Here is a 14,265-nt window from a genome sequence, read left to right as displayed (position 1 = left end):
CCTAAATATTCACTCACTTGTTTGTTTATCCACTTATTCATTCATTATTTGCTGGGTAACTTCTATGTGTTAAGAACTGTTCTAAGATCTGAGGATAGGTCAGCAAACAAAATAGACACATTCTTGCACTATGGAGTGTTCATTTTATTAAGGGGAGCCAATATTTTAAAAATAAGCAAATAGACATATAAAATAACGTCAGTTTGTGAAAACTGCTACAGGGAAGAATAAAACTAAGAACTCAGTGGGTAACTGACCTCATTATTAAAGAGAGACAAACTTTTGCTTTTCAGCTGTGTGAGTACCAGTGTGACATTCCACTTAAAAGGTATTCCAGCCATCATGTTGATAAACTGAAAGCCTTGTTTTCTTTTTTCTTCAGGATAGTGGTTCTATGAGAGATTACCCAGCATGGCAGCATTGGAATTTCTTGGAGGCCCTTATTTAAAATACAGATTCCTGGGTCCCACCCAAGGTTCCTTAAACCTTAATCTTGAGGGATCAGGCCTGAGCTTGTGTGCCTTTGAGCGAGCACCCTGGATACCTGGATGTGCTGCCAGGACGGGAATCACTGAAGCTACATAGGTATAAAAAGGGCATTAGGCACAGTCATTCTCTTTATTATCAGCACATGGAGAAATCTGTTAGGAGCAAGCATAAGACAGTTTATAGCTTTTATTGACCTTTCCTCATCCTTAGTCTCTGCAGGAAGGAAAAGGTGAGAAGCAGTTTCATGACCTCAGTATAAAGCCTAAGTTACCAAGGCTCCTGCAGTACTTCAGTATTACTTTGAGGTCAAATCAGGCAGGTGTTTTGATGGATCAGGTAGCAATTTATCGTTGGGCACGACTGTGATGTGATTTGTTCTTCTAACTCTCTGCACTGGATACACAATGATTCGTCTCTTAGATGAGCTGTATGTGAACCCACGAAATAGAGAATAAAAGGTGATCACCCATATATGTGACATGGCTTTATTGTCACAACTGTAGTGCCTTAGTAGACAAGAAATGGACCAAAATTTCAAAAAGGACAGGAGATAATAATTTTTGACTGACGTTCCTCAATTTTTAGTAGGACTTGGACAGTAATCCAGCATATAGCAAGTAACTTTGTTAATTACCTAGTGTATTATTTGTAATCAGTAAACCTCAGAGGACACATCAGGAAGTTATGTTGCTTGAGGTTAAAGATGAGCTGGGGGTTTAATGATTGCGGGTATGTTCTGTGGTGGTGGTTTACAAACCTACCTTCATATTGCCAAGTCACCTGAGGAGCTTAAAAAAGTCTGCCCCACCTCCACATGTTCTGAATTGGTCTGAGGTGGAGCCTAGGCAATTAATTTTTTTTCAAAAAGCTTCCTGAGTGATTCCAGTGTGTGGCCCAAGCAGAGGATTACTGTTCTGTGGCTTACACATGGGGTGCCTTGGCCTTCGAGTATCTTCACACAGGAGCAGACCCCATGTGTTCTTATCTGTCCCATCTCTTTCCCCAATTTTCACATTTAACCAGAAACAAAAGCACACATTAGTCACACCTAGGTACTTGTTAGGGAATGGACCCTTGAACTCACGACCAATCAGTACCCATCAGAAGTTGACCTAGAAAAACATTACTAAAAATCATTCAATAAAACCTCATTGGATTTCAGATAAGAAAAAAAAACCCCACAAGTATTACTATAGAACTAATAACCACTAGTACCTAGTTTTTAACCACTAGCAGAAGAACTTATTATACACTCTCTTGTCTTTTTTATTCGATTCTATGTATTAACTTGCACTATTAAAATTTTTTTGACATATAAAAATCCCCTATAAATGTACTCAGATGACAAGCTTTTAAAAGCAGGGACTATATCTTTTATGATTACTTTTATCTTTTATATTCCCTCAGAATACAGATGGTGCCAGGAAGCTAGTAGGTCTTTGATAAATATTTTTAAAAGAATGAATAAATCAATGAATGAACAATTGATCCTTGTATCTCAGGTGACAATATTAATTGTATCTCCATAGAATTGTAAATGTCTTAGGAAAGTTAAGTTAAAATTCTTAGGAAAGTTAAGTTAAAATTCTTAAGTTTTGTACTTAAGAATTTTAAGTACAAAAATAAAAGAAAGTACCATAAGCTGTATTAAAAAGCAAAATAAATCCTGTTAATGACATCCTTCCCTGGGTGGGTTTAGGCCTTCGTCTTCTTTCTGCTGAGTATTCTGTATTCCATACTTTTAGTAAGTCCATAGCTAAGTGAGAACCTGTATGCATGCTTAGCAGGAGTGATGGATGGCAATTTATCAGTTCCTTTCTATATTGGTGGCTGAAACTTAGGGTTCTCAGCACTTCCCAGTTGCTGGTGATTGATGGGTTTGTTTACTACTTCTTCCTTTGGTCTGGAGGGAGATACTGAGTGGGGTTTCTGCCAGCATTCTGGAAGGTTTGGCTCAATCCCAGAGCCAAGAGCTCTGCAGCCCAAGCTGTGTTTACACCACAGAAGCCCTTGAGCTTTCTTGGATTTTAATCACTTTCCGAACAGATGCATTTCTGTTAGGATGGACAAGGTATTGAAACTTGCACTTGGCTCATTAAAACCTTAACTCTGTTTGGTTATGAAGCAGTGTCTATTTTTCCCTTACAACAAAGAAATTAAGTGGAAAATGTAGTTTCTTTCAATCTGATTGCTATTTCCACTGTTGTATTTCTAACCAAAATTAAAGAGACTACTGAACTGTAATCTCAAATTATTAGTAACCCCTTTTTGGTTGAATAAGAGAGTTAAATGGAAACAAATACGTAAGATACCAGCAAACTCCTGTCCACAGTAAGCATATATAAATTAGCATGCTGTTCACTGTGAGAAAGGAAAATGTGTGTGTGTACGTGAATAATTATGCTTTACACACACGAACAACATGTCTTTACTTTTCGTTATCTGACAGGGTCCATAGTGTGTTACTTAGTTGCAAACATTGGCTTTCACACAAAAATAGGAGTTACTTTTAATTTCATAGAACTGTCCTATGAAAAAGGAGGGTGGGAAATCAAGCCAAAATTAATAAAACAATGTCTTGTACTTTCTTACTGTCAGAAAACATCGTATATGCATTCTGATAATCGACTCGTATTGCTTTGTATACCTGGCAGCCTCTCTCTCTTTTATTTCTCCTGTTTTGTTTACTGCCTTCTCTGAAAAGCCCATGGAAACCAGATCTGGTATTTTTACTGTGTTGAAACGATTCTGGTAAAAACAGGTTCTAAATAAACACGACAGGTGTCAAGAAAAGCAGCTGGATCTGGTTTAGAGGTCTAAGAGACCTCTAACATTAAACTGGAAATGGAGAGAAAGAACCCTTGATTGTCTGATACAGACACCATTGTGGTTGTGGGTTGTTGACCATTTCCAAGAGCTTCTAGCCACCAGCCTTCATCAAATTGTGACATTGAATTGGAAGTGAAAAATGACAAGAGAATTAAACTGGAGAGAGACGTCCCTTAGAGGATGGGAAGAGGGAAGATGAGGCTATATCTAGTTGACTCAAAATTTTGGTTAGAAAAATACAGTGCTTTTCTGAATGGCTCTTTGGTGAATAAAGATTCTTTATAATAAAACTGTCTGTGCTATAATAAGTAACAAATAGAAATTTCATAAATTGTATAAATCAATGTTGCTATGTTTCCTACCCTTGTAACTTCTGATTCTTCAGGCCATATGAATCAGGAGCTAAACTTTGAATATTGGCAACAATAACAGATTATTTCTCTAGCTCAGGTCTTTGCAGAATCTCCCTGCATCCCAGTGTTTCTGGAAACGTCCAAGGTATGCTTTGTCTAAGTTCACCAAGACAGCCCTTTTTAGCTTTAACACTTCTTCCTTTTTTGCTCTCTCTCTTAATTTCCTGCGGTTCCTTCAGTTCTTAAGTCTTGTGAGAGTGCCTTTCAGTTGCTGCCACCATTTACAGTGTGTGTGTGGGTCAACATACTGGGACTTTTTTCGTTGCAAGTGGCGGAAACCCAGTCTAGTTTTACCTTGATTGGCTGATGAAATCCAATGGCAGGATTGCAGCCGTCTCAGGAGCAAGGGGAGTCTCCCTCTAGCTTTTCACAGTTTTCCCTTTGCTTTATTCTTACCTTCAGGCTAGCTTTCTATTCTTCTCCACGTCACATGCTTATAGTTTCTAATCTTTGTATTTTGTAATCCAGGCACCCCAAAGAGTCTGCCAACCCTCTCAGTTCTGGAATTACCAAACGAGGGCCTTGCTGGCTCAGTGTGGGTCGGGGGCTGTCCTCTGGATCGATCAACTGTGGCTGTGGAGGAATAACGCGATAATGGGCTCAGCATGGGTCAGGGCCCCACTCGTGGGTCATCACTGGTGGTCAGGGAGCGAGCTGTCGTGGTAACGCGGCTGCCGAGCGACATGTGCTCAGAAGTCACGTCAGCCTTCCTCACGCCAAATCCAGGGCGCTTAGCATAGACCTCCTTCCTGGTAGGTATTTTAAAAATTGCAGAATGAACGGATTATATGTGTGCACACGTGCGTGCATGCATGAGCGGTGTGTGCGCGTGTAGCATGGGGTGGTGGGCAGTAGGGAAAAGAAAGGGTTTCCCTGACAGGAGATCAGCCCAGACGTCAGAGTAGAGAAACCCTGAGCTCACTCCTCTTACAAGCACACCGAAGTCACAACTGTCAGCAGAACAACCATGGACGAAAAGGCTGAAACCTGCCAGAAAAGATCTTCTACAACGAAAGACCTAAGGAAGGAATCACAACCAGGGGGGTAGGAGGGGCAGAGTTGCTATACAGTCAAGTCCCACGCCCCTGGGGGCAGGGGGGAGGTGGGATGGGGGGGCTGGGGAGGCTGACCCACAAACTGGAGAATAATTACACAGGAGAGTAATTATTGAGAGTATTCAGAGGCCCACGTCGGGCTCCCCAGCCCAAGGATCCTGCACCAGGAAGATGAGCCCACAGAGAATTTGGTTTTGAAGGCCAGTAGGGCTTACTTTCAAGGAGTCCTGGGCTTAGAAATAGAAACTCACACTTAAAGGGCGCATACAAAATCTCACATGCTCCAGGACCTAGGGCAAAAGCAGTAATCTGATAGGAGTCTGGGCCAGACCTCCCTGCCGGTCTTGGAGAGTCTCCCGGAGAAGCAGGGGGCAGCTGCAGCTCACGCTGGGGACATAGACACTGGTGGCAGCCATTCCTGGGAGCTCGTTCCACAGCGTGGACACTGGCAGGTGGCAGAGTGGGGACCTCCCTCTAGTTCATTAGCGCCAAGATCTGGCCCCATCCACCAGTGCTGGGACGCCTCAGGCCAAGTGCTGGGACGCAGGCCCGCCCATCACCAGAGAGGCTGCCTAGATATCTCGTAAGCCCACAGCTGTTTCTAGACACGGCACCACCCACCAGAGGGCCAGGACCCAGCTCCACCCACCACTGGGCAGGCACCACCCCCAGAATCCCCTACTGCCCGCCTTGCCCTCAGGAAGCTGGCTCTAGCCCCTGGACCAGCCTCACCCACCAGGGGGTAGACACCCGACTCAAGAACACCACAATCCTGCAGCCTGCGGACCCTGCCCTAGGACCAGCTGGGCCTTGGCCCTGCCCGCTAGCAGGTCAACACAAGCTTCGAGACACCCGGGACCGCATATCCAACTGTGTCAGGAGCCAGCCTTCACAACCCACCCCCCCTCAGTGATCCGACACCAGCTCTGGGATAGGCCAGTACTAACCACAGGACCTGGCTCCACCCACCAGTGGGCAGGAAGTAACCCCGGAGCTTTCTGGACTCTGACTCAGCCCACTAGTGATCCACCTTAAGCCCTGGGATGTCTTGGGGTTCTGCAGTCAGCCCCTTGGTGAACTGGTCCTGCCAAGTAGTGGCCAGCAGCCTCTGCAGAAGGCAGGGCCTGGTGACCCATAGGACTGAGGGCCAGTGACACCAGACCACCCACAGTAGTCAGACCTCATAGGGGGCACCCCTAGAGCATGTAAGTCCGGTAGTGAGAGGGGAGTGCCTTGCTGGAACTCACAGGAAGTCTCTTGCAAAAGGCTGCTTCTCCAAGGCTGAGAAATGTAACCAACCTACCAGATACGTAAAAATAAAAACAGCAACGTAGGCAAAACGAGGCAGCGGAGGAACATGTTCCAGACAAAGGTACAAGATAAAACCACAGAAGAAGAACTAAGTGAAGTGGAGATAGGCCACCTACCCGAGTTCAGGGTAGTGATGGTAAAGATGGTCAACAACTCGGGAGAAGAATGGGTGCAAAGAAAGGGTTTCCTACGCACTCCCATCACTGTCATTTCCCACTGATGCCTGGAGCGACCACACTGACCCTAACTGAAGGTATTCCACTCTTCCAATGTCAGGCTGCTCTCTAACACTGAAGGATCTTGTGGTAGTCTCTTCTGTGTTCTGTGCTTCAATGAGGTAAAGAGAATTCCTTTCCTATGGCTGATGCTGTGGTCTCTGTGCTGGGGCTACTCTTCCATGGTAGTCACTGGCTCCTGGAGAATAACGGTGTGTGACAGGTGGTTGTGCTGTTATTCACGTAGACCACGTGGCATCGTCTGTTTAAAAGAGGAGAAGCAGCTTTCCCCAGCAAGCTACAGGCTGTCTGCATCTCAGGAGAAAATCGAAAGGTGCTCAAGAATTATCCAAGCGCCCCGGGCCCTGCATGGAGGTGCTCCTAGAAGGTGTTGTTGCTGGAGCATCGGAGGTTCGTTCTTACCTCAGATCCGGGGCGGGTCAGGTTGCAGATTCGTGATCTTCCCCTGAGATCTCCCTCATCTCCCTCAGCTTCAGGAAAATGGCTGAAGCGATGGACTCCAAGATGGAGGAAAGTTTCAAAACTGTTACTTTCTGGAGGAAGAAGAAGGAACAAGAAGAATTTCATAAACTCTTTATTGGTGGCTTGAGCTCTGAAACCACAGAAGAAAATCTGAGGAACTACTACCAGCAATGGGGAAAACTTACAGGCTGTGTGGTCATCAGGGATCCTGCCAGGAAAAGATCAAGAGGATTCGGTTTTGTAACTTTCTCATCCACGGCCGAGGTGGAGGCTGCCACACCTCATTCCACTGATAGGAAACGGTTGCCCCCAAACCTGCTGTCCCAAGAGAGGATTCTGGACAGCGGGGCACTTTCCTAACTGTGAAGAAGCTGTTTGTTGGTGGAATTGAAGAAGCTACTGAGAAGCGTCATCTTAGAGATTACTTTGAGAAATATGGAAAAATCGATGTCATTGAGATAATTACTGATGGGGAGTCTGGAAAGAAAAGAGGCTTTGGGTTTGTCACTTTTGATGGCTGTGATCCAGTGGATAAGCTTGTGCTGCAGAAATACCATACCGTCAGTGGTCATCATGCAGAAGTAAGAAAGGCCCTGTCTCGACCTCAAATGCAGGAAATCCACAGTTCTAGAGGTGGAAGAGGAGGCAACGTCGGTGCTGGAGATTCTCCTGGCGGTGGTGGAAATGTTGGAGCAGGACGAGGAAGGAAACTTGGAGGACGATCTGATGGATTCAGGAGTGGTCGGTGGACTTGGTCATGGCTCTAGTAGGTGTGGGGGAGTACCTGGATCTGGCCACCAGGGTGGGAGCCCCGGGGGTGGTATGGCATCTATGGAGGAGGAAAGTGTGCAAGTGGAAATGACAATGATTTTCGGAAATCGTAACCAGCAACCTTCTAACTAAGCTTAGCGAAAAGTGGAAACGTCGGTAGCAGGCACGAGAATTATACGGTGGAGGAAACTATGGTCCAGGTGTCAGTGGAGGAAGTGGGGGTTATGAAGGGACCAGCCGATACCGAGTTTCTTTCTGTTGGCCATGGGCAAGTAGAAGAGGATGTATGAATAGGAGAGAATGAGAGCCCAGAGGTAACAGAACATCTTCAGTTCGTGGAAACTCTCAGTCATACAGAAATAGGCAGAGCAGAAGACATCAGAGCAGATGCAGAGAGCCATTTGTGAATGGATTGAATTATTTAAGAACATTACCTTACTATGGAGGAAAGATTGCGAAAAAAAATGCTTTTGAGACAGTTTCTTAGCTTTCTAACTGTTTCTTTCTAGTGGTCTTTGTAAGAGTGTAGAAACATACCTTCTTTGATAATGTTAAAATGTGTAAGTGTCAGGTGACATGTGAAACCTTTTTCAAGATTTTTCTCACAAAGTTTTGAAAAGCTGTTATCCAGGATCATGGTGTAATGAGACATAATGTTACATGTATTCCTTTTAAAAACTGAAGTGCCTGTGTAGACTTCAGAAGCTGTTGTACATTTATGATCTAATAAAGACTTCTAAAGGAATAAATAAATAAGTAAAAATAAAAAGGGAGAAGCTTCCCCTGCTCCCAGGTCAAAGGCCCTACAGTAGAGCTGCCCTGTGCTCTTAGAGGGTTTTCTTGTTGTTGTTTTCTTCTTTTGGAGGTTTTATATATTTCAGCATCACCTGAAGTTCCTTCTCCCCAGGACTCAAATCATGAGTTCATTGCTAGAGGGCAGGCAGTCTCAGACCCCAATATCACGTTCTGCTGCTAATAATTCCTTTTCCTTCTGAGATTACGGCATCCAGACTGGGTCGTTTGTGTTCCAGAACAACTCTTCCTTTCGGATGAGTTATTTCCATTTGTTCCTGTGTGCTTCATGCAAATCCTGCTGTGGTGTGTCCTCTAGACATGCCTGGAAATGTGTGAATCTTAAAATACACATAATTTAGCCTTGGACTGCCTCATTGTGGATGTCTGGCTGAACAGGGCTAGCCAGAATGGCCGCAGCACGCAACTTCCATTCAAACACCCTACACAAGTGGGGGAACGGGACTGCCCTCAGGTATAATTGTGAATGCTGGGAAAATTGTCTTTATAGGCTCCACCTTTCCCTTCTTGTATCCACTTATTTCCCCTCTGGATGGTGCCACATTGTAACATAAACTGTCTGTTGATGGTTCCAGTTAGTGGAAAGAGAGACATTGGTTAATGTTGGCAGAGGCTGGGTAGGACTGAAATCAGTCCCAGGGACATCCCGAGTTCAGGCTTTTAAAAGGTGAGGTTTCAGTATGAGTGGTGACCCCTGTCCCTTTTTCTCTCCAAAGATTCCTTGGGTCCTTGGATAGAATGAATCAGGAGGCACCCAAACAGAGTCCAAGGGAGGGTTGTTTCCAGGAGCTTCAAGGATGGAGGAGTAAGGGGTCATTGTCACCTGCTTCTTTGAGACCTGGAGTTCAACCCAGAGCTGCTCCGTCTCTGCCACCACCAGCTACTGTCCTGACAGATGCCCTTTTCCTTCTTCCCTGACCTAAATTCAAGTCAATCTTATCTCTTAACCTCAATAACTCTTATTCCAAAGGCATATTTTTTCAGACTTATTGCAATTACTTTTCTAAAATTTGAAACTAATACCAACACAATAACAAAAAACTTGAAAAACAGAGAAAAGATTTAAAAAAAGATGTTCACCATCCTAATTAAAATAATGTTCGTTTTGTGTATATAATAATTCCTTTCTGAAACTGATGATTTTCTATTCTGCTTATTAAATATTTTACCAATTTATTAATTATTAACAAATATCTGGTAAAGGATTACTGTCCTTAATATATAAAATTCTTGTGCAGAGTAATTAAAAACTAAAGATAAATGCTCAAAAAAAATTTCCTTTCTGTTTTTTCCCTAAGCATAGTTTTAAAAACTGTCAACAAATATAAAATAATTTTATTTTTAGTCTTGCTCGTTTTACTTATTCTTGTTTATGCTTTTTATACATCCTGGCATGGTCTTCATAACCAGTTGGTATGTTTTTAACATAAATTAAATTAGTATTTAATTATGTTTGCACCCCATGATCCAGAATGCTTCTTTGATTTTAACTTCTGGTAACAAAGCTTCTAACAATGGAATCTGTTTTTAGAAAAATCTTCTTTAATAATAGATGTAATGCCGCAGTCAGTTTGGAGCTTAGAGCTCCCCTGATAACTGAATTGGGTCATAAGACTGAACAGTTTTGCTGTTTGAGATAGCCCCAAACACCCAACCATCACAAAGTTCAGTTGGCTAGTTATGTAACCTAATGTAAGGGAAAGGGAGAGGGAACATTTATGTTGTATTTCGTTTAAGGTGACTTTAACACTTTATAAACTAAATGAGAGAGAATCTGCTGCTCAGAAGCTGCTGAGGCTTCTTTTCATCTCTTACTCTATTTTTTTATGTTTCTCCCCCAAATCTCAAAAAAGTTTGAGAATTTCCCTTTCATTGATCATCTGGGTAGAAAGGATAGCATCTCACAATCTCAGTTTACAGAAAATAAATCACAGAATTAGGCCACTTTCCAGATGTTTCAAGTTATCTCCCAACCCTAGTTCCCCAAACAAATAAAACCCCTAGAACAATTCCCTACTTAGTCTCAATTATCTGACTATTTCAGGTGCATATGGATTATTTTGGCCTGGATTGTTTTGCAATTGCACTATCGGTGCACATCTATTTACCTAAGAGAGGGAAGTATACGTATCACTGCAAAGGTCTGAAATGATTACTTTAGAAATATATTCTGGCCTGCAGTAAAAGACTGGTTTTCCAAGTTGTCTGTTTTGAAAGAATGCCAGAAAACACCACTGAATAATTATCGTGGCTTAATTCTGGAGCTGTGCTTGCTGCAGCTTTAGGTGTGACGTGCATTAGCTCTGCAGCGCAGAAGGCCATCCTCTGAAGCTGGGGAGGGCCTGAGAATGAACTGCAGGAATTTGCTGAGTCCTTTGGGATCAGTCATCTCTGGGTGGCCAGTGTTCCCAGAGATCAAGGGACAGGCTGTGGAGGGAAGCTCTTTGCTTCCTTTCTTTTTCAATGTGGATACAACTTCCAGTATATTAGATTGCAAGTTATTATATTTTATTTGTATCCATAAATAATTTTAAGGAGAATTTATGTGAAGCAAATTAATTTGAGAGACCCACTATTTTGGCTTGTGAGTTTGATTTCTTCTTTTTCTTCAGTCTACCTCCCAAATTTACTTCTATATCTAATTTTGTATGGTAGAGGATGTTGAGGTGACATGATGTGTTTTGAAGGGTCTTTGTAGTCCTGACAGTTGTAATTGTGCCTTTAGAGGAGGATCACAGCAAAAGGACCGAAAGAGCCTCTTGGCATGGGAGGAACTCCATCAAAGATCAGTGAAGGGAGTGTGCAAATTTCAAACGTGGCCACTTTATGTATCTGGAGTGAATAGTTTAGTTTGTGAATATTTTATATTTAAATATCTGAATATTTGGTGACACCTAGGTGAGTAGTTTCAAACTTTTTGGTCTCAGGGCTACTTTACTCTTCTAAAAATTATTTAGATTTTTAAAGAGTTGTTGCTTACATGGCTTATATCTATCAGTATTACCATTTAGAAATCAAGGCTGAGAAACTGGACTCATTTAAGATTCTAAAATAATAAACCAGTTACGTGTAATGTAAATCACATTTTTACTGAAATTATTCATCTTTTTTATTAAAAAAAATTTTTTTTTTTATTTAATTTTTTTTTTTGCGGTACGCGGGCCTCTCACTGTTGTGGCCTCTCCCGTTGCGGAGCACAGGCTCCGGACGCGCAGGCTCAATGGCCATGGCTCACAGGCCCAGCCGTTCCGCGGCATATGGGATCTTCCCGGACCGGGGCACGAACCCGTGCCCCCTGCATCGGCAGGTGGACTCTCAACCACTGCGCCACCAGGGAAGCCCTATTCATCTTTTTTAAAATAAAAAAATCAGTGAGAAGAGTGGCATTGTTTCACATTTTTGAAATTTCTTGTACTTAGTACATGACAGTTGGGTTTTCATATCTCCTCAATTCAATCTGTTGCAATATGTTACTTTGGTTGAAGTATGTATGGATATGTAGTTTGGGAAGGCTGTTTTAACAGCCTTAAAAAGGTCATTATGAGTAATCTTTTTTGATATTACACCACAACTAGGCAAGTGGTAATTCTTAAATGTTAGTTGCAATGTGGAATCTGAAGCTGTATCAGTGAACTTTCTGTGGGCTATTGCATTTGAATCCTTTTGTCTATCTTGCAATGTGACAATGTTTTAACCATGTTTGGTTTTATAACATCATGCATTGGTTAGTTGGAAAATATTGGTTCACTGAGCTATGCATATTTTCCAAATGTTAACATATTTTATTATTCAATATGATGAAATCACATTCATTAATATCACCACAGATCCCATAAAAAAGCCTTTCAGTATTTTGAAACTGTCAACCTCAGTGCTGGGTATGAGTTTTCAAACTGCTAATTTTTGTTGAAAGCTTAAAATCAATCACTGGCAACAGATACAATTAGTTGTTTTCCTTAAAGTAAGAGGCTTACATTGTTCGTTTTTGGGAAAGTATCTGCCAACACCCAAGTCTGAATAATCACAATCAGGATTGTTAGTTGGTCTTTCAAGTAAAAAAGATTTCCATGCAAAGAGCAGCTATTTCAGATCACAACTCAAACAATGGCCCAAGAGCTTTCGCTTGAGATCAACATTGTACTTCTATATGCAGCAGAAGTGCTTTAAAAGTTGGTAAGAGAGTAGATCTTAAAAGTCTCGTCATAAGAAAAAATAATTGTAGCTCTGTGTGGTGATGGATGTTATGACTTATCGTGGTGCTCATTTAGCAATATATAAAAATATTAAATCATTACTATGTTGTACATCTGAAACTAATATATTATATGTCACTTATATCTCAACAACAAGAACAATCACAAAAAGAAAAGCTTTAAGCGTAGGTCCCATTTCTTCACACATATTAAAAATACATGACTTAAGGCTTGAATTTTTTTTTTTTACATCTTTATTGGAGTATAATTGCTTTACAATGGTGTGTTAGTTTCTGCTTTATAACAAAGTGAATCAGTTATACATATACATATGTTCCCATATCTCTTCCCTCTTGCGTCTCCCTCCCTCCGACCCTCCCTATCCCACCCCTCCAGGCGGTCACAAAGTACCGAGCTGATCTTCCTGTGCTATGCGGCTGCTTCCCTATTCGCCTGTGAAGCCATCTGGTCCTGGGCTTTTCTTTGTTGGAAGATTTTTAATCACAGTTTCAATTTCAGTGCTGGTGATTGGTCTGTTCATATTTCCTATCTCCTTGAGAATGAGTTTTACTATAAATATTCCATAGAGGGCTTCCCTGGTGGCACAGTGGTTGAGAGTCCACCTGCTGATGCAGGGGACACGGGTTCGTGCCCAGGTCTGGGAGGATCCCACATGCTGCGGAGCCATGAGCCGTGAGCCATGGCCACTGAGCCTGCGCATCTGGAGCCTGTGCTCCACAACGGGAGAGGCCACAATGGTGAGAGGCCCGTGTACCGCCAAATTTTTTAAAAAAAAGAAAAAAATTTAAGGAAAAAAAACAAAAAACCCCCCAGATGGATAGAACCCTAGGGCAAATGGTGGAAGCAAAGCTATACAGCCAAAATTTCACACAGAAGCATACACATACACACTCACCAAAAGAGGAAAAGGGGAAAAAAATCATAAAAATCTTGCTCTCAAAGTCCACCTCCTCAATTTAGGATGACCCGTTTGGAGTGCGGGGCGGGCCTGCGGCGGCAGAGGCCGGCGTGACGTTGCGCCGGCGTGACGTTGCATCAGCCTGAGGCGCGCCGTGAGTTTTCCCGGGGAAGTTGTCCCTGGATCCCGGGACCCTGGCAGTTCCGGGCTGGACAGGCTCCCTGGGGTGTGGATAGTAACCTGTGCTCGCACACAGGCTTCTTGGTGGCGGCAGCAGCAGCCTTAGCGTCTCATGCCCGTCTCTGGGGTCCGCGCTTTTAGCCGCGGCTCGCGACCGTCTCTGGAGCTTGTTTAGGCGGCGCTCTTAATCCCGTCTCCTCACGCACCAGGAAACAAAGAGGGAAGAAAAAGCTTGTTGCCTCTTCGGCAGCTCCAGACTTTTCTCCGGACTCCCTCCCGGCTAGCCGTGGTGCACTAACACCCTGCAGGCTGTGTTCACGCTGCCAACTCCAGTCCTCTCCCTGCGCTCCGACCGAAGCCCGAGCCTCAACTACCAGCCCCGCCCGCCCCGGCGGGTGAGCAGACAAGCTTCTCGGCCTGGTGAGTGCTGGTCGGCCCTGTACCTCTGGGCGGGAATCTCTCCGCTTTGCCCTCCGCTCCCCTGTTACTGTGCTCTCCTCCGCGGCTCCGAAGCTTTCCCCATTCGCCACCCGCAGTCTCCACCGCGAAGGGGCTTCGTAGTGTGTGGAAAGCTTTCCTCCTTCACAGCTCACT

General features: G+C 43.4%; 1 pseudogene; it reads left to right on the top strand.

Moving 5' to 3' along the window:
- The first annotated feature begins 6,825 nt into the window (after positions 1-6,825).
- On the top strand, positions 6,826-7,726 carry LOC112393692 (heterogeneous nuclear ribonucleoproteins A2/B1 pseudogene; annotated as a pseudogene).
- The last annotated feature ends 6,539 nt before the right edge of the window (positions 7,727-14,265 follow it).

Source organism: Neophocaena asiaeorientalis, unplaced genomic scaffold (genome assembly GCF_003031525.2).
Source record: "Neophocaena asiaeorientalis asiaeorientalis breed wild unplaced genomic scaffold, Neophocaena_asiaeorientalis_V1.1 scaffold7, whole genome shotgun sequence".
In the NCBI taxonomy this organism is placed as follows: Eukaryota; Metazoa; Chordata; class Mammalia; order Artiodactyla; family Phocoenidae; genus Neophocaena; species Neophocaena asiaeorientalis.
The sequence above is the reverse complement of the archived record's forward strand: the minus strand, read 5'-3'. Positions and strand labels throughout refer to the sequence as shown.